The sequence below is a fragment of the Ursus maritimus genome, unplaced genomic scaffold (assembly GCF_017311325.1).
Source record: "Ursus maritimus isolate PB19 unplaced genomic scaffold, ASM1731132v1 scaffold_26, whole genome shotgun sequence".
Classification (NCBI taxonomy): Eukaryota; Metazoa; Chordata; class Mammalia; order Carnivora; family Ursidae; genus Ursus; species Ursus maritimus.
Genome location: NW_024425119.1, coordinates 31,865,763 through 31,890,379, shown reverse-complemented (window position 1 = coordinate 31,890,379; position 24,617 = coordinate 31,865,763).

The window sequence follows — 24,617 nt, the reverse complement described above, 5'->3', positions numbered from 1 at the left end:
CGTAACTCTAAGTAGCTTAAGCAATTTGTAGTTATCCATCCTGAGATGGTTTGGAGACCATTTGTTTTAAGTTCATGATGTCATTACAATCTCTCTTTAATAGTTGTATCATTTTCAATTGTAACTATATGGGGATTTTTTAAAACTTCTTCTTTTGCAATGATTTTAGATTTACAGAAAATTCCAAAGGTAGTCTAGAGACTCTCCATATACCCTTCACCCAGTTTCCCCTTATGTTACCATCTTACACTAACATGTTACGTGTATTAGTATTTAGAAACTAATATTGATACAACACTATTAACTAAACTCCAAAATGTATTCCATTTTCCTACTAATGTTTTTCTCTATCCCAGATTCGCATCCAGGAAATCACATTGCTTTTAGCCATCATGTCTCCTTAGTCTCCTCTGATCTGTGACAGTTTCCCAGACTTTCCCTGCTTCTCATGACCCTGACAGTTTTGAGGAATACGAATTTTGTAAGTTGTCCCCAAGTTTGGCTTTGTCTGATGGTTTTCTTATGACAAGACTGGAGGTTTTGTAAAGAATACTAAAAAGACGGCAGTATCCTTCTCATCACATCGTATCAGAGGTGCGTGATATCACTGCTAATGGGACCTCAATCACTAGGTAAAATAGTGCTTGTCAAGTTTTCCACTGGGAAGTTGCTGTTTTTCCATTTTTTTCTTGTCACTGTTCCTTGGAAGGGGATCACTAAGTCCAGCCCATACTGAAGGTGGAGGAGGATTGGAGAATTAAGTCCCACCTTTGGGGGGGGTAGTATCTGCACATGTTACTTGGAATTTTCTGTAAGGGAGATGTATCCCTTCTCCCCCATCTATTTGTTTATTCAATGATTTATTCATATCAGTATGGACCTGTGTATATTTTATACTTTGTCTTATAATCCAATACTACTTTATTTTGCTGCCCAAATCATTCCACCTTTGGCCATTGGCATCTCTTTTTTTGCTCCTGTGACCTTTTGACATGCCCCCATTCTTTTGTTTTCTTAAGCACTTCCTTATTTTTTGGTATTACAAGATGCTCCAGGTTCCTCTAATATTTATCCTGACCCAGCCCTAAAATCAACCATTTTTCCAAGAAGCTCCTATTGCTATTATTAGTAAATGGTATTTAGAAACCAAGATCTCCACCGTTGGTGTGCTTATTGCTACTGGTGTCACTGCTTCTCAGCCTTCTTAGCAGATAGAACTAGGAAACATGTATGTATATTAACCTATGTGTACACATATATCTATAATTATTTTTGTATCTCTCCAGCTATAGATAGATGCTGGATGGATGGATGGATGGATGGATGGATGGATGGATAGGTAGACAGACAGTTCGATAGGAATTAATACTGAAATCTCTGACACCAATCCAGTACAAAAGGATTTATTCTAGCCTTCTGTGAGATTTTTTTTTTAATTTTGAACTTTCCTTCCTCTTATTAACTGATTATTTTTTGTAACTTATAGTAATTTATGTTACTAAATAAAATTCCCTATTAAGCCACTGCCAGTGTACTTTGGTGGCATAATCATTCTCTGTAAATCAAGTAAAAGCTTTTTGACCCATGTAGCAGACACTGCTTATTTCTACCTAATATTTATTCATCTTTCCCTTGTTCCTCAAATTTTAGAGGTAGCAGTGTATCCAATTAAAACATTCTCCTCTCCAGACTGTCTTTAAGCTAGAGAGGCTCCCATGTAATTTAGATGTATGATAGACAAAAGGAAGCTTCCTAGGTGGGGCATGCAGGAAAGCTATTGTTTTCCCAATAAAATACATCTTTGTTCTTCATTCTACTCTCCTCCTTCCATCCGAGACATGCGCAGGACATCTGGAGGTGGAGCAGCCACCTTGTGGTCAAGAGGATAAAAGCCATACAGTAAAGATGGCAGAGCTGGAAGATAGGAGTTGGTCTGATGAGTTCTTTAACCAACTGCACCAACGTTAGACTGACTACCTCCAGAATTCTTGTTACATGGAGGAAGTGAGCTCATATTAGGTAAGCTACTGTAGTCTGTTATGTAAAGTTAAACACAGTCTTAATTGATACAACCCATTTGGAAGAACAGAACAGTAATTTTTTTTTCTCTTTCAGTGGAATGGTCTGATATTGTGATTATATGTGCCATGAAATACCAGCCAGTGCTCATTTGTTATATCATATTTAGGCGTTGAAGTGCATATTCCAATTTCAAGGGTTAGTATACAAAGAGTTTAATGGCATTCTAATGATCAGTTCACAGTCAGCAACTTTCAGGATTAAACAAAGTTACATCTATACGTAACATGTAAAGGAATAAGTTTTAGAAAAACAATTTTCAGATCATCATATCACAAAAGATTGATTTTTCAGGATGTGATTTAGTATATTAAGATACAGCCCAAAGATTTTTGGGATGGGAGGAGGAGATACAGAGTAAGGATTGGGAGAATTCCAAGAGTGTCAAATGGGAGAATATGCAGTTTGAAAAAATATCAGAATCGTAATGACTTTTGATCAATATATTCAATTTTCTTTGAAAGTCAATACTGATGATGATAATAATAGATGTGTTCCATGTCCCAGGCACAATGCTATTCACTATAGAAGTATTATAACATTTATTCGCCACAATAATACTTCGCTGTAGCTACTCTTAGTATCTGCATTTAAAAAATGAGGAAACTCAAATATGGAAGCATAAGCCCTCAAATCTAATTAGTGCTTAGTATTCAAAAACAAGAGAGTCTGATTCCAGGTTCTATATTCCTACCCACCTCACTGAACTGTTGCCTTGCTAAATAACAGTAAAGGAAATTGTAGGGTCCCTATTTTATCAAAAGGTGTTTTTTTTAAGTTAAGTAATACTATTATACTCTTGGTGAAAAATGGAAAGATGTTTTCTTACCTACTGATAGGAGTAAATCACATTGCTAAATCCATAAATTTCTAAATGAATACAACAACTTAAACTGCCATTTGATTTGCATGACTCTGTGACCTTAGTTCATTGCAGTGTCACTAAGAAATCTTTTCTCAATCAAAACATTAAAAATGAGGTATTTTTGTTTCACATACATTATTTGCAAGAGGAATGTGTATGGCCATGCTGCATTGCTCATAATTCACTTTTATATGAGCTATTTTGAATCAAGCTAAAAATGACAGGCAGCGTCAACTGTCACTGATTAAGGAAATGTCAGGTATCTGTGAGCTTCACTGACACGCATCAAGTGTGACTTATGAAAGGCTTTAGAAAGATTTCTGTCATTTTTTTCTACACATAATAAATGTATATGATTGTATTCTTGGAAATGATTGCTTGTTTAATAAATTAGGAAGTAGAAATATCTACCAGAACTAGAAGAAATAACTTCCAACTTTTACCATATAGTCTTTTTAGTAGACATAGTGCTTTTTTTTTTACTCTATTTAAAATAGTCACACTACCTATAAAAAATTAGCATGGACACCACCAACTACTATCTTATGAAAATAAAGATTTTTGTGAACAGCTTATGGCATCCCTAATACAGCTGCACTGAATAAATTGTCTCAAATGGCAATTCCCAAGTATCAACAGTCATAGCAACAAAACCTCATATCTGGAAGAGACATCTATAATTCAAGTCTAACATCATTAGATCATTTCATGAATTCTTACTGATTAAGGAAATAAATGTATCATTTTTCCAAAAAAAAGACTTCAGCAAATAATTAATTAATTAATTTATTTAAAGAGACATCTAAAAATCAGTATCATTGCATTAGTAGCCTCTGATGAGGAACGCTGCTTGACGAAGTACGTGTTTTATAGAAGCCCAGGTAACATGTGGAATCTCCAGTACCCCTAATGTCTGAATCAAATTTCCTCCATTATCCCATTCCATGCCCATGTCAGTATAAAACTTTTCTCCAATTTTCTGGAAATTACCTAAGTCTAACATTCTCTTGGTCCTTCTGGCTTCTAACTTTTTGCCCTTTGAATTAGCTTAGCTGATGTATAACCTTTCCACCTGATAATACCGCTTCTGTTACAGGTCATGTTAACTCAGATACAAAACTCATTTATTATAATGCCACAAAATAAGAAAATTAATAAAACATATTTGTATGTGATATAATTTACTAAATTCAGGGGAATGAGAGGGGTAGGAGAGACATTACATCGAAGGGAGATCATCATCTTACATCTAATAATAGACATCCTAGTTATTAAAAATACGCCAGGCATCCTATCCACTGTTACCTCACTGCAAAAAAACAAAAAACAAAAAACCAGGTTCATGCTATCCGTTTGGGTCTTTTCTCATTTTCTCACTTCTTTCTCATCTCTTCCCTGCCCCCATTTCCTGAATTGTTACTGAGATGTCCAAATTGAGCAAAAAAGTAATTTAGTTTTCTTCCCCTGAGTACACTAAAAGAACAGAGCATGAGTAAAGCTGTGTTGTTTTATCAAGAAGTCAAATTCCAGGGAAGGAAGAAGGAGGTAAAAAGAAAAATGAAACAGGGAGGGAAGAAAGGAAAACATAAAGGGGTACATTACTGACCTGGCTGTAGTCTTACAAGGAACTACAACTGAGGTGTCACAGGACACGTGGCTATCTACAAATAGCCAGGGGGTGGCAGGGGCAAATATATCTGCAGGATCCTTTCCACTCCCTGTCTCTCCTTGATCAGTTTCCTTCTGATGGACCATTAACTTCTGGGCACTTGTGGTGTTAAACCCCAGTATTCCTCATCAGATACATGTGTAACAATATTACTGACTCTCATGAGATGGCTTTACCACCTACCTCAGAAGGAAATGGAAGCCTGTACCTAGACATTCCGTCAAATTCTATCACCCAATCTTCAACTCTACCTGCATCCCTTGTATCAACAACAGGGTCTGGCAGAAAGTAGGTGCACAACAAATATTTTAAAAATAAATACACACCCACTTTTACCTCCCCCGTCATGTAAAATGAAGAAATGGAAGGGTCCACCTGTCTCTTTATGTCATCAACCTTCCCCTCCTTACTGATGGCCATTTAAATATGATACAGTGTCTCTCTGGGTTTTTTTTAAACTCCCTTCAGCTTTATACCCACCCTCCCACAGCTGTATAGTAATATAAATATCCTATAATTTATTTATCCATTCTACTTTGACCATTTGAACTGTTTCCAGTTCTTTGCTATTAGTGATTCTACAAATATACTTGTACGTGTGTGTGTGTGTATATATATATATATATGTATATATATATATATACACACACACATATGTATGTACATACATATATATGATTTTCTTCAGAAGAGGAATTACTGGGTCATTGGGCATACACAGCCTCAACTATACTACATAATGCCAAATTGTGATCCAAAATGGTTCCACCCTTTATACTTCTGCCAGCCATGTATAAGGGTTTCCACAGCTCCATATCATCATGAATTGATATTCTCAGATTTTTTAGTCTTTGCAAATCAAATGGATGTGTAATCAAATGGCTATAATTTGCATTATGTTGATTACTAATGAAGTTGACCATCTTTTCATGTTTATAGGGTATTCTCTCTTCAGTGAGGATCTTGCTCAAATATTTTGTTCATTTTTCTTTTGAGTTATCTTTTTAGTATTGGTTTGCAGTTCTTTATATATTCTAAATATTAACATGTTTTACTTAAATTTGCTGCAATATCTTCTATTTATGATTGGTTTTCACTTTCTATATGCTGTCCTTTGATATAGAAGTCTTATTTTTAATGTAATTGAATTAATCAATCTTGTCCTCTATAATTTGAGTATTTTGCTTCTTGTTTGAGAAATCTTTGCTTTGAGATCATAAAGATATTTTCATAGATTGTCCTATAAATGTATTATAGAATTCTCCAATCCACCTCTAATTTATTTTTGTGTGTGTGGTATGCAGTTTTCAGGACCATCTCCAAAAATCCCTGCCTCTTATTCATACTCCTGTGTGTTGTCTCCCAACATTGAATAACGCTAACCTGCTTAATAAATAGGATACATGGAAATGATGGTATTTGGGGGCACCTGGGTGGCTCAGTTGGTTAAGAGTCTTGCTTCAGCTCAGGTCATGATCCCAGGGTCCTGGGATCAAGCCTCATTTGGAGTTCCCTGCTCAGTGGGGAGTTTGCTTGTCCCTCTTCCTCTGCCCCTCCCCCTGCTCCCTCTCTCTCTCACAAATGAATAAATAAAATCTTAGGGAAAAAAAAGAAATGATGGTATTTGACTTCTGGGCCTAGATCATAAAAGGCATTGCAGTTTCCATTTTGCTTTCTCTCTCGTATCACAAACTATGGGAGAAGCCAGCTGCGGTGTTGTGAGAACACTCAAACAGCCCTGTAAAGTAGTCCCTGTAGTTAAAAACTGAACCCTCCAGCCAAGAGCCCGTGAGGAACTGGTTGACAACAGCCATATGGATAAGCGTCCTAGAAGCAGAGTCTCCTGTCTCAGTCATGCTTTCAGAAGACTGTCGCACCTGGCTAACATGTTGGCTATAACTTCATGAGAGACTCTGAGGCAGAATCACTAAGAAAGCTGCTCCTGAATTTCTGACCTATATAAACTGTGTGAAATCAATATTTATTATTGTCGGAGCCCTACATTTGGGGCTACTTTGTTGCACAGTAACAGACAATTAATACATTATTTATGTAAGGTAGCTCTTCATTTTCAATATTTTTCATTTGCATAATCAGTTATTCCAACATAATTTATTTTGAAAGCCCTGCCTATCTATAGTTATCTGCAAGAGCAATTCTGTCATAAATAAAGTTTCCAATTATATGTGGATCTGATTCTGGACTCCTTATTCGATTTCATTGGTCAATTTGTTTATCCTTGAGTTAATTCTTCATTAATTACTATAAATAAATGATGAACATCCAACATTTATTTTTGAAGTGACAAGTGTGCCCACCTATAACCTATATATTTCAGATATCGTTCGACTTAGGTATTCAATATTCTCATAGGGAGTTCCCCCCGCAATAAGAAACACTGATGTTTCTGATTCCTACCTCAGTAGGCCACTGGTAGAGGAATATAGGATTGAAAGGAAGAGCTTCAAAGTGGTGGAACATGGTATCTGATATCAGCTTTCTTTTCCTTTTCTTCTTTATAACGTTTAGTATGTGTAAATGAGCTCTCTTGCTACGTATATCCCTCAACTTATTGTACTTCATTGAGGGCTTCGCAAACCTTTTCATTTGTAAGGATAATACGGTTATATCTTTTTCTAAAATTTATTTTATTGATGTTTTTTGTTGTTGCTTTCTCTTGTTTGCTATAAAGATTAGCCTCTTGTTCAATGGAAAATATGACCAAGAAAAGTTTCAGAAATTATATTAGGGCCCCATCAATACTACTATCACCATTATTCCCACTGTGCATGGAATTTATAAATATTTCAAAATTCTCAACTCTAGACATCTCTTCTCACTGATACTTTTAAGTATCTTAAGTACCACATCAATTTAATAACTTTTTTTGTTCTTTTTTCAAAATCTTAGGAAGAAACTACGTGTTGGAACTGAACCAACAATATGTGTTTCTCTCTGTGGATCAGCGCAATTTCATAAGAACTAAAATGATTCAAGCAGATGTTCATCACAGAACTGCCAGCAAAAGCACTGAGAGTCACAAAGATAAATTCCAATCCAGTGTTTGGAAATCTCCCCACCATACTCAAGCATCTTTTGAAGTAGGTATTAGATTGTTTTTAAGTACTTTTAGAGAGCTTTTAAAATTTCATCTAAAAAACACTTTTGAAATCTGCAGTACTATTCCTGGAAATATATCTTAGATGGACTTGAATGGAGCAAGAGAGTAGATAATGGATCTTTATTTTGTCTTTTAGTGGCTCACTTATAGGGAAACGTATAGGGCTCTCCCTGCTCTAGCCGTAGCTTATATATTTTTTAAAGATTTTCTTGATTTATTTGAGAGAGAGAGAGATGAGCATGAGCTGAGGGAGTGGCAGGCAGAGGGAGAAGCAGACTCCCCGCTGAGCAGGGAGCCCAATACAGGACTTGATCCCAAGACCCCAAGATCATGACCTGAGCCGAAGTCAGATGCTTAACCGACTAAGCCACCCAGGTGCCCCTGGCCATAGTTTATATCTTACCACCTATGTTTAAATCTTCTTCCAATCATGTGCAAGTTAACAGCATCTCCTGAAGTACATGATGCTATTTCACACCTTTGTGACTTTGCCTACTTGTCCTCTTTCCCTGGAGTGCTCTCCTCAACCCCCACTGCCGAAATCCACCAGGCAAATATATGTTTTCAGATTTAGCCCATCACCTCCCAGAAAACCTCCTCTGACTGCCATTCATCTCCCACAGGCAAAGTAACTTACTATCCTTAGTACTTCCTCTTTCCACTCTAGACTTCCACATGGTTCTTATAACACTCCATTGGCTTGTTTGAAATTGTGGTTCTCACTCAGCAATCACAAATTATTTGGAGGCAAATTGTATTGCCCACCCTTGGATTACTAGTACCTAGCAGTGCCTAACTCAAAGTATGACCTCAGTGAATTTATTATAAAGAAATGAATGAATGAATGAATGAATGATTGCCTGTGTCTGCATCAGGGATTAAATACTTGATTAGCAAAGGCTTTAAATTTTATCCTCCTATATTTTGAGATTTAGAATTGTGTTAAATGAATTCATTTACATGTATTAGACATTACTTTGTCCTTTTCATTTGTCTCTAGCCACATATCAGGTAAATAATCTCTATAAAGTTTAAGGAAACATATTGTAATATATTGTAACATAGAAAAGTCATATCTAAAACATCATAGTACAGACACTTTGTTTCCAGTGTTTGACACAGTGCTGGGGCAAAGCATCCATCTTGAAAAGAAGGAATACTTAAATAATGACACTATTATAATGTACCATTTATATGCTTGTAACTATACTGTGTTCTTTAAATACTTTACCTCCTTTTATTTAATATTCACAACAAGACTATAAGATTTGTTGGTATTTTCTTCATGTGCAGATAAGGAAATTGAGTCCCAGAGAGATTAAATAAATTTCCCAGAGTCACAAGAAGTGACTTTGACTCTGGTGTTTTGTTTTTTCCTTTTCCTTTTTCTTTTTTTACTATGGTCAGTACACTTAACACAAGATTTGCCCTTTTAACAAAACTTAAAGTGTATAGTGTAGTATGGTTAACTATAGGCACAAAGTTTTAGAGTAGATCTATAGAACTTAATCATCTTTCATACATGGAACTTTATACCGGTTGAATAGCAACTCCCCATTTCCCCCTGCTCCTGGACTCCAGCAATACCAATCTATTCTTCGTTTTGACTATTTTAGATACTTTGTATAAGTGGAATCATGCAGTATTTGTCCTACTGAAAGCCTACGCTTTAATTTACTCTTTGAAAAATAACAATAATAAACTATAGCATGTTCACATAAATAACATATTTATGAACAATAGCTATATTTTTAAAAAAATAATTCAAAAGAATGGCATAATTTTACTTATCACCACAATCTCATTAAAATGTTTGAACTGTTGGGAAGCATCAAGTTCATGCTGATAGACACCCATTTTCCAAAATCTAGTGCTTACTTCAAAATCAAAGTTAATCATTGCCAGCAAATATTTCAGTTGTTCTCCCTAAAGTAAAAAATTCACTTTGTTCATTTTCAAGAAAATATCTGCCAAGCCTGAATAGTTATAGTTTGTCTATCAGTGTTCTTTAAATGATGTTTTGTTTGAAAAAAAAAAAAAAGGTGGTAAGTTTAATTTGCAACTCGCACAAACGCTTTTCTTCAAGACAACCATCATACCTTCAGAAGATTTTTATGTGTACTTTCCATTTTGTAATACAGAATTATTAACAAGAATGTTCTCTAGAGGGGCGCCTGGGTGGCTCAGTCGGTTAAGCATCTGCCTTAAGCTCAGGTCATGATTCTGGGGTCCTGGGATCGAGCCCCGTATTGGGCTCCCTGCTCAGCGGGAAGCCTGCTTCTCCCTCTCCTCCCTGCTAATGCTCTCTCTCTCACTATTTCTCTCTCTGTGTCAAATAAATAAATAAAATCTTGAAAAAAATGAACATTCTCTATATTTGAGATTTAAGAACAAGAATGTCTACTACTTCATCAAGGATATACTGAAGTGAAGCAGGCTATTTATTTATTTATTTATTTATTTATTTTCGATGCGAGTTCATGGTTGTGGAGCGTACAATGGCTCCTTGTAGAGTCTGGTGTCACCGTCTTGATTCATGCAGAGACACTGGCATGTTCCTTATTATTTGCTTTTGCACCATCAGTGCATAGTCAACACAGTGAAAAAGACAAACAACAACTTACTTATTGTGAAAATAATTTTTACTTCAGGGACCCCTGAAAGGTTCTTGGTATTCCCCTGGGGTTCCTTAGACCATGCATTGAGATCTACTCAAGACTATTGTGACAGTCTTCTACCCACCCTTCTATAATCCGTTCTCCCTTTAACACTAAATCAGATCTCGTTACCCTTCTGTACGCAACCTTGCATGTGGAATGTCCTCCTCTTTCTATCTCATTTCCTACCACGTTCTCAGTTGCTCACCTTCCTCAAATCCACCGGCCTTCTTGTTCTTGAAAGCTTTAAGTGTGCTCTTCCTCTGTAGGTCTTTACACTCTGTTCTTTCTCCACAGGACATTCCTTTTTCTTAGGCATTTTCATGACTCATTTTCTCTCTTCATTTAGGTTTCTGCTTAAATATCACCTTACGGAAAGGCCTCCCCCGACCACAATCTATAACTGCCCCTCTGTCATCCTTTAAACCCTTAGTCTGCTTTACATTCCTTTTTGCCACTTATTTGTTGATCATCTGACTCCCCCCTCACACACACACACACTCAAATATCAGCTACCTGAAATCAGGATTTAATTCTGCTCACTATTTTGTTTTGTTTGTTTGTTTTTCACTGCAAACAATGAAAAATGTTTGGATGAATCAATAAACTGCATTCTAATAGATGCACCAAGGTGAGTTCTTAAGGCAAGAATATATTTGCCTCACAGACTTGTAATTTAACATAGCGTTTCCTAAATAAAAGCTCACAGATAGAGTGTATCAAATTAACTCAGTATATTTGTTAAAGCCCAGAGTCCATCCTCCACCCCCAAAGATTCGGATTCATGCGGTCTAGGATAAAAAGAGAGACAATGTATATTTTAAAATTCCCCTGTTATTTCTGAAGAATGGTCAGGTTTGGAAACCCCTTTTCTAAACCCACATGCTACTGTCTGATATAAGGCATTAGTAGGTGCAAGATTTATAGGAAAGGCAGATAGGAAACCTGCTAAATCATCTTTCAGATCATTCAGATTTCTAAGGATCATCATTATGAAGACAGCCATAAAAACACATAACTGTATATAAAGCCAATAAAATAGAATGAAATAAATTTTCTATATTTACTTAAGTACAATATCAATATAAAAAAACAACTGTATTTCTATGCATTAGCAATGTTCTATCTGAAAATGAAATTAAGAAGGCAATTCCATTTACAAAGCATCAAAAGGAATAAAATCCTGAGGAATAAATTTAATAAAAGGAAGACTTGCATATACTGAAAAATATGAAAAATAAATAAATGGAAGGACATCCCATGCTCATAGTTGGGAAGACTTGATACTGTTAAGATGGCAGGGTCCTCAAGCTGACATACAGGATAAATCCAATTCTTCTTCAAAAACCCCATCTGGCTTTTCTGCAGAAATTGACAAGCTAATCCTAAAATTCATATAGAAATTTAAGAGACTCAGAAGAGCCAAAATAATTCTGAAAAAGAAGAACTATGTTTTGAAAGAAGAGCCTTTCCCACAAAGGATACTAGGATAGCTGGATATCCATACACAAAAGGATGAAGTTGGATGTCTTTCTTATCGTATACACACAAAACAATTCAAAGTGGATGATAGCCTACATTTATGAGCTAAAATTATAAAACTCTTAGAAAAAAATATAGGAGTAAATCTTCATGGCCTTGGATTAGTCAAAGTCTTCTTAGATAGGACACCACAGCACAAATGACAAAAGAAAAGCTTGACACATCAAGTTGGAATTCATCACAAGTAAATGTTTTTTGCTTTAAAGAATACCATCAAAACAGTGAAAAAACAACCCACAGAATGGGGGGAAATATTCGCAAATCATATACTGGTAAAGAACTAGTCTTTCTAAATATGAACAACTATTACAATTTAATAACATAAATAATCCAATTTAAAACTCAACAAATGATATAGACATTTCTCCAAAGAAAATAGGCAAATGGCCAGTAAACATTAAAAATTGCTCAAAATCATTAGCCATCAAAGGTATGCAAACCAAAATCATACTGAGATATCATTTTTGTTTGTTTGTTTTTCAACTAACGAGGATGGCTCAAATAAAATGACAATAAGAAGTGTCAGCAAAAATGCAGGGGATTAGAACACTCTCACATTGCTGGTAGGAATTTAAAATGGTGCAGCCACTTTGAAAAACAATCTGGCAATTCCACAAAGGGTTAAACATAAAATTATCAGCAATTCCACTTCTGGGAAAATGACCCCCCCCCCAATGAAAACATATGTCCATGCAAAAACTGTGTACATTAATATTCACAGCAGCATTATCCATAATACCCAAAGAGTAAAAACAACCCAAATGTCCATCATCAGATTAATGGATAACCAAAATGTGATATATCCACAAATGGGATATTACTTGGCAATAAAAAAAATGAAGTAGTGATACATGCTACGACATAGATGAACCTTGAAAACATGCTAAGTGAAAGAAGCCAATCAGACCTCGTGTTATATGATCCCATGTGTGTGCAATATCCAGGATAGAGCTATAAAAAATGAAAGTAAATCAACGGTCGTCTACGGTTAAGTGGGGGCTTGTGGGAAATGGAGAGCAACTACTAATGAGTCTGTAGTTATGTAATTTCTTTTGGGTCTGTTATGGCAACCTAAATGGACTAAGACAAACCTCATAGCTCAAATATTTGGTTTCTAAATCCTAAGTGTGTCAAATGTGCATTCTTGCCAACCATGTTACCTTCCAAGATAACAAGGAGAGGAAGCTTTCAAGGAGAGGGATCAGCCTTTTGGTGAACGCCTGTGTTTCCTTTCATATTTTCCTTGATTAATTTATGAAAAATTATATTCTTTTTAATTACAGCCCTCATTAGCTATGGGGTTTGGGGGGGGCATAATTTTAAAAATGTATTTTCTTGAAGTACACCAACAGAGGGTAATAGAGGTGGGTAGGGACACTCATTCTTATCTGACCTTTCTCAGATGCGCTCACATACTATTTAACACTCAAATGCCCTTTGCAATATCAAAGTTTCTAATTCACTATTCATATTTTATTTTCACAATAAACTGTCCAACCTAAATAATATCAAATTATATAGCAAATGACTTTTGTATTGTGGTAAAATATACATAACATAAATTTGCCATTTTAACCATTTTTTTAAAGATTTTCTTTATTTATTTGACAGAGAGAGAGACAGCCAGTGAGAGAGGGAACACAAGCAGGGGGAGTGGGAGAGGAAGAAGTAGGCTCCTAACAGAGGAGCCTGATGTGGGGCTCGATCCCAGGACTCCGGGATCACGCTCTGAGCCGAAGGCAGATGCTTAACGACTACACCACCCAGGCGCCCCCATTTTAACCATTTTTAAATATACAGTTCAATGTCATGAAGTACATTCACATCACTGTGCAATCATCATAGCAAATGACTTTTATATAAATAATTCAATGGAAAATTCAAACATATAATAAAATCTACAAAGTACCTTTATTACTAAAGTAAAATCATACTTCTAATAAAGGACACTATCACAAGGCTTCAGGTGAACTAGTAATCCTATTAATAAATTCACATTGTTATTTATGGAACCATATTTAAAATATATTTATACTTGTGATTTCCTCTTACAACCCAAAGATTTTCATCCAGATTTCGTACTGAAAATAAATTCATTGATGCATCATGAGACAGACTGCATATTAAGTATATTAAATGTCAGGCTTGTGATTCTGGTTTCATTTGGAAAACAAACTCTTCCATAAGGCATGGACAGATGTTGATAAGATAGCAGCTGTGGCAAAGAATACATTTTCATTAAGTAAGAATGACAGTGTTTTCTTTTTAATGGGTAAGATTATTAATAGCTCTTTTGAAGTATTAGACAGAATTTGTTACAAGATATTTTAAGATAACCAATAACCCATCCACTATGTTTCTTATTGTGCTGCCAGCTGCTGCTGTTTCTTCTCTCTTGACAAGACATCAAACCCCAACACCATGTCTACCTGACCGTAGCAGACAGGTCAAACATCAGCCACTTGACTAAGAGAATTATCCAATTAAGCCTGAATTTCTTCAGTTTGCCCTCTCCTTTCACATCCTTCCGTCTTTAAGCCTGGTCTTCTGTCCATCCTTAGGGACTTGCTATGTCATTTTCTCTTCAGTGGCTTTATCTTCAAATTTTGTAGGTCCTCTCCCCTCAGCATTTTCATGCTTTGAAAATAAGAAAATCAAAAATCAAAATCCCTTTTTGTACCTCTCCTATGTCCACCCTGCTAATATTTAAGATCTCTACTGCACTTCCTAGCCCAAGTTCTTTAAAGAGGACTGACATCCCATCTTCACTTTCTCACCAGGATTCCCTCTCTCATCTACTAGAATGTGGCTTCTACTGCGATTGCTCACGCTGAGGCAATGAAAGCCAACGGACACTTCCTGTTTTCTTACTTGACCTCTCTCTGCTTGTGGTGGTTTTATGGATTCTTCCTCTTGAAACTTTCCTGCAGTTGTCTGTGTGAAACTATGCTCTCTCAGTTCTCGACATTTCTCACTCCTTTGCACTTTCACTCATGAACTTTTCTTTCTCTGTCCTCTTCTCAAGTGCTGATGTTTTCTGTGTATCCAGCTCCTTACCAAACATCTATAATTGGACAACACATCTCAAACTCGATTACGAAATTCAATTCTGTATTTTCTCCCCAGCCTTCCGCTCTTGGATGTTTCCTTATCTCAGTGAAAGGCACCACCATTCACCCAGTTGTTCAAGTCTGAGCACCACCCTTGACTTCGTTTCCCTCCCCTCCTACATATCATCAGCTATCGGTCTCGTCAAGGTCTCCCCCTACCCCATTTATGACTGTTAGGCTGTACCTCCTGTTCAGAACTGGTTTACTAAATAGCTCCCAACCAGGTGCCTTGTCACTTTGAATCTCCATCCTGCGCCAGAGTCATCTTCCTAGTTTTAAAACCTGATCATGTCACACCTTTACTTAAAAATACTCAAAATGGAGTTTAAGCCTGCCTCAAGATTCTCATACTGTTTCCCACTTTCTACTATATCCTCCACTCCCATCACTCCCAATAATCACCCTTCACTCCAGCCACATGGAATTTATTAGATTTCCTCCAACATATAATGCAGTTTTTCTTTTCTTAGAATACCCTTTTCACTTTTCCCTTATCCATTAAAAACAAGCTAGAGTACCACTATCCCCATGAAGTGTTCTTTGTTCTTACCCCCCCCCCACGCCTTCCTGGGCATAACCTCAGGTCAACTTTGATACCCCCTATTTGTTCACCTAAAGCTGCCTCTACATAATTCTTCCTAACTCAGCTTTTATCAGAGTAAATTATAATCCTGGATTTGCTTTTATTTCTTCTACTAAACTGTCAACTCTTGAGGAAAAGGAATATGCTTCACTTTCCTCTATGGTCCTAGAACTAAGTATAGTATTTGGGTATAGCAGTGAGAAAGACAAATTTGTTTAATTAATAAATACAGAAATGAACTGAATCAGCTAAATTCGTTTTGCCTTAAATATATGGCCAAAAATATTATAACATAAGAACCCTGAATTATTGTCCTGCTACTTGAAATGCTCCTTAATAAATTGAACCTACCAAATGCTTGGGTTTGGGTTTGGTTAATTCTTAGGCAAGAAGGCTTAGTGTAGTACAGAAGTCATTTCGTTATATTTTAGACAATTTCATTTTCTTCATTTTTGCCATCTGTCATGTATATACTCTGATGGAAAAAATATTTGAGCTTGACTTAACATTCAGTTGGTAAATATTTGTATGGACATGAGTATTAAAAGTTTCTGGCCACCAGCATATCCTGATTCAATAATGAAGCAAAGGGACAAGAGATTTCCCAGGAAAGTTGATTACACTGTTAAATGACAAGGGGTTCATGTCAGCAGCTCTAAGGAAAGACCCAAACACTATGGTTTGTTTATCTGTTTGCTTATTTTTTCTTTGCCTCCAGTGCCTGACAGTGCCAAGTAAAGGTAAGAGCTGATCATTTTATTTTATATTTACATAGCAATTTACATTTTAAAGGACTCATGTGTTGATATGTCGATTTTATTTAATCCTCCTGAAACTTCAATGGTTCTAATAAACAAAACTGTGGATTCATTTTGCTATACCTAAAAATTAAAATCCTATTTTGTTTGAATGTTTTTTAAGAATATTTTGATTATGTTTCAGGTTTTTTTTTTTAATTTTAGAAAATTTGTTTTATAATGTCTTTAAATGAGCTTTAAATTATTTGTTTTCTATATAAAGATCTAGGCATCATTCAGGGAAATACGTAGTTCCAGTCTCAAGTATTCCAATGACCTTCAGCTGCGAATTACTTCTATGGCTATAATCTGAAGACTGTTGTTCTTTGTTTATCACGGGGTATGTTTTTCCCAGTTACTAAGGTAAAAGGTCAAGTTACCACTTTGTTTCGAAGTTGCTCCTTAGTCTTGCAATGCTGTTATAAATGTAATATATAAAAATATATTTATGTATATCAATAGAATTTTTTCTTTAATGGAAGGAAAACAGTAATTGTTATTTCCAGGCTTTAGAAATAACTTTCTCCTCTGTCTTACCCTTGATCCTAAACCTTCGAAACCTACTGAACTTATTCTTACATGCTGTCTACTCTCAATGTCTTCATATTCCCAGAAAGACTAAACCAAGAATGCATTTATATTAGAATTTTTGTTCATATTGTAGCTTCAGCCAGTCACATATAGAGACTGTGTGATTTGGCATAAATAGTTAAACAGTCAGTCAACAACTAGTTTTTGACTCCTTCTATGGGCCGGGTATGGTTATAAGCCCTGGTGTACAGCAGTGGAAAAACAGTACTATCATTGATATGTTACGATCATAGAGAATGACCATAGTGTTTTACTTGAGGTATCTTGGTGCCCATTATTCTATTCTGAGTGACACCCGATGTTTTATACCTATTTTTCCGACCTTAGTGTTCTTTTCGCCCTTAATTCTTTCTACATTATTTTAAAATTCTTGATTTGTATGTACATTTGTATGACACCTCAAATCATTATGCAATGAGATACGATATAAATAACTAAATACAACTCAATGCAGAAGTACATTTTCAGCACAGATACAAGAAGTCACTTTTTCCTCCAAGTGAACAGGAAATCAGCTTTCCTTTGCCTCAGCTCTTTAGAGAATGCAAAGCACTCAAGTCGGAAATCAGAAATTCAGCACCAAGGAAGCAGAGATGGAAACCATTCCCAGAGTAATAACACACATTTTGCAGAGCAAACTTTTTAGGAATGATGCTTACATTTTTTAAAAAGGGTTGGTATTTAAAGAGAACCTTGAAGAAACAGTCAGCCAAACCTAGAATGTGGAAAATTCTACAGGACAAATGATCCCATTTCTTCAGTAAGTAAATGGAAAGAAAGAAAAAAGAGAGAGAAGGAGGACGGAAGGAAGGAAGGAAGGAAGGAAGGAAGGAAAGGAGGGAGGGAGGGAGGAAGGAAGGAAGGGAGGAAGGAAAGAGGGAAGGGAAGAATTGTTACAGATTAAGAGAGTGTAAGATATATATTGACCAAATATAATGTATAACATTGTTACAATCCTGTCTCCAATAAACCAACTGTAAAAACACACTCATGAGACAATTAGGGAAAACAAACATATATTAGGCATTAAATAATATTAAGAAAATATTAATTGTAAGAATGTGGTAATGAGATTATTAGTTCTATTTTTCAAAAGCCTTATATATAAGAGATACATGTTAATATGTTTATAGGTGAAATGATATGTCAGATACCTGCTTTAAAATAGTCCAGATTTATTTATTTGTGAAATAAATAAGTTTATCTGTTTAAAAGTAAGAAAAATAAAACATACCTTGAATGACAGTAAGTTTCTAATACCATTTCAATGAATACAAATTATATTCTTATCTCAGTCCAGATTTTTTCCAAAAGTAGCAACTGAGAAAAAAAGCATATTTGAGAGTAATTTATTCAGGAATGTGATCCCAGAGAACAGCAATTGAGAGTCAGAGAGAGTAAAAATGGGGAAGAAGAGAAAGCCAATGGAGGAATGTTCACTGGGTTGCCTACCACTCTTGGATGACAGGAAGCTCAATTCTGCAAAGAACATCTGAAATCCTCATGAAATGCATCTAGAACCATCCACTAGGGAAAGAAAAGAGAAAGCATTTATCAATCATCTCCCTTCTCGGTTGGTCAAGGGCTAGGCCACAGGGCATTAACACCTCTGAACTTTTTAGTTCCAGGAGCATGAATGCTGAGAGAGTTCTGTCGTATCTAATGACCAGGCATAATAGAAACCCTCCAGCCGGAAAGAAGAGGTGCCCAGTGTCGGCCTGAGGCAATGTACTCACAGATTGCACTGGAATGCATCTGGTTGGGGACTTCATGGGAACTAGTCTGTACAGCTAAAGTCAGAATAAGAGGATTAGAAGAGGCACACCAGAGCCCATTCTCTGTGCCTACCACTCATGTCTCCTTTTCCCTTCCATTAAGTCCAGTCAGTTACAGAATCCCCTTTAATATGGTGGCGAGCTGGAATCTGTAAAGATCAAATGTAAGAAAGTTAGTGAAACAAATTGTAGTCCCCCCGCCAATGCTGCCTCTGATTCCAAGGCCATGATAGATATGATTTATCTCCTCTCTCCATGATCAATTTTAGAATTCTCTTACCCTAGGCCTGCACCTTGGCTGGCCTGTGGTGTTTGCCTGCTGTGCTGACCCAGACTTCGATCTCCAAAGAGTCTATGCCCTTGATTTCCTTGTGCTTGTCAGGCTGCGGTCATTGTGATTTTCCGTCCACAGTTGTCACCAGGCATGATGGCACCAAGAGACACCTAGCGAGCATTCCCTAGACACTCTATATCTCCCCGCCTCCATTTTGTAGCAGGAAACCTAGTTCGTGATAAAAATCAGTAGTAATTACCACCACCGGTACAAAGTGCCTTTCTTTGCCTATTGTTAGATTTCAGGACTCTAAGTGCTCAAACATAACAATATACAGATTACCAATAAGATACTTAGAATATAACATTAAATACGGTAACAGAATACTGATCAAAGTCACAAATAGTCTAATTACCACGAGCAGGTGACATGTTCTACTGTCGTAAACTTGACCCCAAATCATCAATCACCTTAAAATACAAAAAACAAAACAGAAACAGATGGGTGAACATGTCTCAAAATACAAGACTAGGCTATATGAAATTTTCTTCCCTTGAACCATTTCAGAAAACTCTAATTCCTGTCTTTCTTTTTTTCTTTCTCTTTAAAATAATTTATACCTTCTCTCATTCAATAAGAATTTGAAGTGGATGCATTGGATTAATAATTTTTAGCAAGTGTGCACAGAAGTCTGAGAGCTTTTATTTAACAGAAAAGTAGTTTTATCTACCTCGTTGGCTATGCCTATTCTACATGTATTTGCTTATTCAATAATAACACAAATTCCTTCATTTATCTCGTGCTTCTCTTGTGATAGGTTCTTATATGAATTGGCCACAATCCCACAATAATGCTGCAAGGTAGGAAACTGAGGGATTATGGGAAGTAATTTATCCAAAATCAAACACCTAAGCCAGAATTCCAATTCAAAATCTGTTGCTTTAGGTCTTTTACTAATCTGAAATAGTAAAAGGAATCATTGGATTTACAGCTGTAAATATTGTGGGAAAACTGTTTAGATTTGGAGTCTTTGGGTTATCATTTTGTGATTCCAAATTAAGAACAGAAGTGTAAAGAGGAGCACAGAGATAATTCACAGCTTGTTGCTTTCAAACAGCTGTCTGTTGTATTATTCCATCATCGGCAAAAGCAGAAGTCCATATATAGTTGTCGTGAGTTTAAATCAAGATGCCCTTGTCTACCACAGTCAAGGAGTTGTTATTTGACTTAAATCCAAACAGTCACATTTTCTCTCCCGAGATTTTGATACGTGAGTGAAGTGACACAACATGGAAAAACAGATGGAGTAGACTCATTCCTGGGCAACATTCTTACAACACAGTCAAGCAACTCAGGCAGCGTAGCCTTTGGATTACGTCATTTCCCTGGGCAGCTCTTTAGTCTTCCTCTAGATTTTGTGAGGATATCATGATCTCCTTCCAATAATCTTTTCTTCTTCTTCCATTATAGAGTCCGTTCCTGTTTGCTAGCGATCAAAGAACCCTATATTATATACAATTACACCGAGAGTGACCATTTCTTTCTCCAAATACCTGTTGTATTGTCAGTCCACACCACACAATTCAGCATCAGTGTTCTCTAATTTCGCTTGAGTATAAACTACTTGGGCATTTGTTTTATTATTCTTTGGGGTTCCTTCATATGACGTAGCACAGGGCTATGTACTAAATTGATGAATAGATTTAAAAAACAACAGTAATGGATACAATGGTAAAGGGTGAGGTGTTGGGAAAGTCAGGGAAAGAAATGAGATAAAGTTCAGGAAGTGCTAAAGTGGTTCTTAAATCCTGCTTTAACCTACTCATGACTATTGCAAAAGCACTGTTCTCCACCAGACAACAATTCAGACTGACAATCAGTACATAGAGAAACAATCATCTTGGGCAGGTCAGCTTGTGTTTACTCAAACCTACTCTCTCCTACGATGGGAAGAGTTGGAATCATTGAGTGCCCATGGAATCACGAGTCATGAACACATATTCTTGCACACATATATAAAAAGTTACATAGAATGGTATTCTCATCTTTCACCAGCAGTAATGATTGTTGAAAATATTAAGGAAATTGCCAGAATGAAAACATAATCTCTTATTAGATACTGTAAATGTAGTATTTGGAAGAGTATTAAAAATGTAGCAGCATGCTTATTTTCCTCAGCTTGCAGAGTAGAAACAATTTATTTCAGAGAAACCTCAATAAGAAAGGGTGATTGCTTTTAGTATATTGAATTGTCGAAGGAGTGTTTGTTCTGCTGCTGGAGTCATTCTGAGGTATGAATTCAGAGCATTTGCTGATTCTTCTCAACCTGAATACTGAGAAAACAAAAAAGGAAGAAAAACCCTTTAGGAAAAATGTTTAGATTTTTAGAAAATTGTAACTCTTTTGGTTGAGGGGCGTAACAGTGTAACATCTCCTCTTTCCTCTTTGCTTTTTATCCATAGAAATGCCTGCCTTTTAGCAATTACAAACGGTGACTCCATTTCAGAACGGTCTTATTTACTTGAAGATGAATTAAACATGACCTCACTATGCCTACCACGCTTTCCTTCATTCCCATAATTTTCTTTGAAACTTATCTTAAAGACACATTATTATGGTAAAATACATAAAGGATAACTAAATCAAACATGTCTCTGAAATTTTTGCATAAAGAACACTTTCTGAAAGTAGCAATTGTCTGTGAAGTCATTCAGTTTTGAAGGGCATTCGTGAACTCCACCTCCTACAAAACTGCATAAAAAAATTACTTGAAGGGTTAATCCAGGGAGGTGTAAAGAAATACAAAAAGTGAAAGCAAAGATTCAAGAAAGAGGGCTAGCAAAGTCTTATCCAGGAAAAGTTCTTTTTTTTTTTAATCTAGAGAGAAATTAAGAATATCGTTAAGTATAAGATGCTTGGAAGATTCTCCTTAAAGTAGGAAAATTTAATGATACAAGATTACATATATTTCTTTAGGCATTCAACCACATTATTTGATTCAATAGAAAATATAATTTATATAGTAATATTATATTTGCTCTTTATTGGCTTTTGGAAAGAATCTACAAAGAATAGGAAACATAATTTTGGAGACTGTTGTAAACCTTGATTACCAATACAGTAACACCATAGCATGACTAAAACCAGAAGGTAAGTGGGGAAAAGAGTATGCTTCTGAGTAGGCAATCAATAGATACTGTCTAATGTTGTTGGTAAATCTAACAATGGCAACCCAGAGTGAATTGACACTAAAACAAAGAAAGCTTAAGCTTTGGGAATCTTGACTTGCAAGGACTCCTTCCAAGGCACTGGGAGGAGCACTAGCAATTTTGTAACTGTGTGTTTCTTTCTCTTAAAGGTATATCCTCTCTGATGTATAAATCTTAGGCCCCACGTAACCTGGATCCACTTTGGGGCCACTCCTTGGGGTTTGGCAGAGACCTATGCACTTGGAGGACCCTGTCGCTGAAGTTCCTCTAGGTGCAAGGTAAATACAAGCTTGATGATAACCACCCAAATAACTGAGAGCAGAAATCATTGACCCTCTTTTCTTCTTGGGGGTGGTCCTGGTAGAACTGGGAGGGGTGGGGAGGAAGGGAAGAGGGCCGTTTCTACTTTTCATTTTATAGCCACTAGTGTGGTTTTATTTATTTATTAACCTATAGATGTTTTTAAATAACAACAATTAATTTACAATTTAGTAGTTAACCATGTACTTCCCTCCTTGGTTTATACTAAAGCCATAGACTGAAGGTGAAAGATAGGGCTGCAATATATATATGTATATTTAATACATTTTTTCCATGTCTGTGGTAACAGTCCTTATTTTCTTCTTACATATATATTTATTCTGGGTTCAGTGCCACCTTTCAAGTTAATAGAAATTCCACATATGAAAGCAGCAGTGTGTGAGATAACAGGAAATAAAAACATCTGGCATTATATTCTTGTCCTTAGGAAGAGCCCCTGCAGAGAGCATCAGTGATGGCCTTTTCTTATCAAATCGAAAGTATTACTGATAGAACACTTAAAAATATAGGAACATTTTCTTCTTATAAAGAGTTTTCTCATGAATGGAATCTTATTCTTTCCCAAGACACTTAAAAAAAAGAAATTCATGGTTTTCATCATAATATCTCTGCAGCTTTATAATAACAGGATTCCGCTCTTGTAAATAGTACTATTGTTTAAGGCAGATATATTTAGAGGTTGCAGTAGAGTTAGAAAACAACTGATTTATGGAGATATTTCAAAGTCTAATGAACTACCTTGCCAAGATGAAGTGTTGCGTTTTGCAGATAATTAGACTGTTCTTTACCTGCCATTGAAGGATTGTAACTGTAAGCAGACACAAACTCCATGGCAACGTGCAGATCAGCATTTTCCCTGTCAGTATCCGAGAAGCGTCGTTTCTCTGAAATTCTGCTAAGGCATTTCTTCTCAGTAACAGATTAGACAACTAGCGACCAAGGAAGTGTTTAAACATGTTTCAACTGCAAAGCATTATTGGGTCAGCCAACTACTTAAGCAAGAAAGGACAGCCTTGGCAAATGAAGGAGAACGAGAGAGGAGGACATGTGCAGATTTCCTGCCAGCCTTGAGATGAGAGCAGATTGGCTGGAGGACTCCAGCTGAGAACTGGGGAAGCCTGACTGCTCTCCTCTCACTCGTCTCCTAGATAGCTCTGCAAAGGACAGCAGTTTCAAAACAGGACCTAATTTAATTACCCGTCTTTAGACTTATTTGTCACATCGCTTACTTCCAGTCGAATGGTTAATATTAGCAATAACATTTTTATTGCTTTATGGATATGGACGTAAATCTGGTGTAAAAGACTGGCTGCTGACAATCTGTTTACCTGGGAGTTTAGGGATGACTAATCCTTAATGTGTGCATGCGTGCATGTGTGCATGTGTGCGTGCATTTTAAATATTCTATTTTCAAGTTTTCTAAGAAAGCCTACATAGACATTTATAATCACAACTGTAAAGGAGCGTAAAAAGTTAGGCCATTTTAAATGAAAAGAAATTCAGAAATGGGAGTATTACGTATGAGATTGTTAAACACTGCATAATGAATAATAAATTAAAGGGAGCTTATTGGTAAAATGAAGTTGGAGGACTGAAAAATCTCCAAAGTCCACTCAAGTCTACGTTTCTTTGAACAACAAAACAAGAAAAGACTAATGAGGAAATTCAGAGGCAAAAAAACCCCAGAGTTCAACTTAAAAAAAACCTCTAAAGTGCTCTTGAAAAATATTTCACTATAATGACATAGAAGGCTATAGTTGTGCTTGAGAGGTAAATGGTGAAAATGGTGATCTGTTTGTAAGGAAGCAAAACATATGTGCTTTAGGGAAGTTGTGAAATAGAAGAGAAAATGTAAGAAAACCTAGGCAAAAATACATATGGGTGCAACATCATTAGAGGAATTATGTTAGAAGCAGGCATTTCAAAGCCCCAGAGAAAATGATGATAGGAGAATTAACAGTAAAAATAAAAATTAGGGGCCCCTTGGTGGCTCAGTGAGTTCGGTTAAGCGTAGCCTTTGGCTC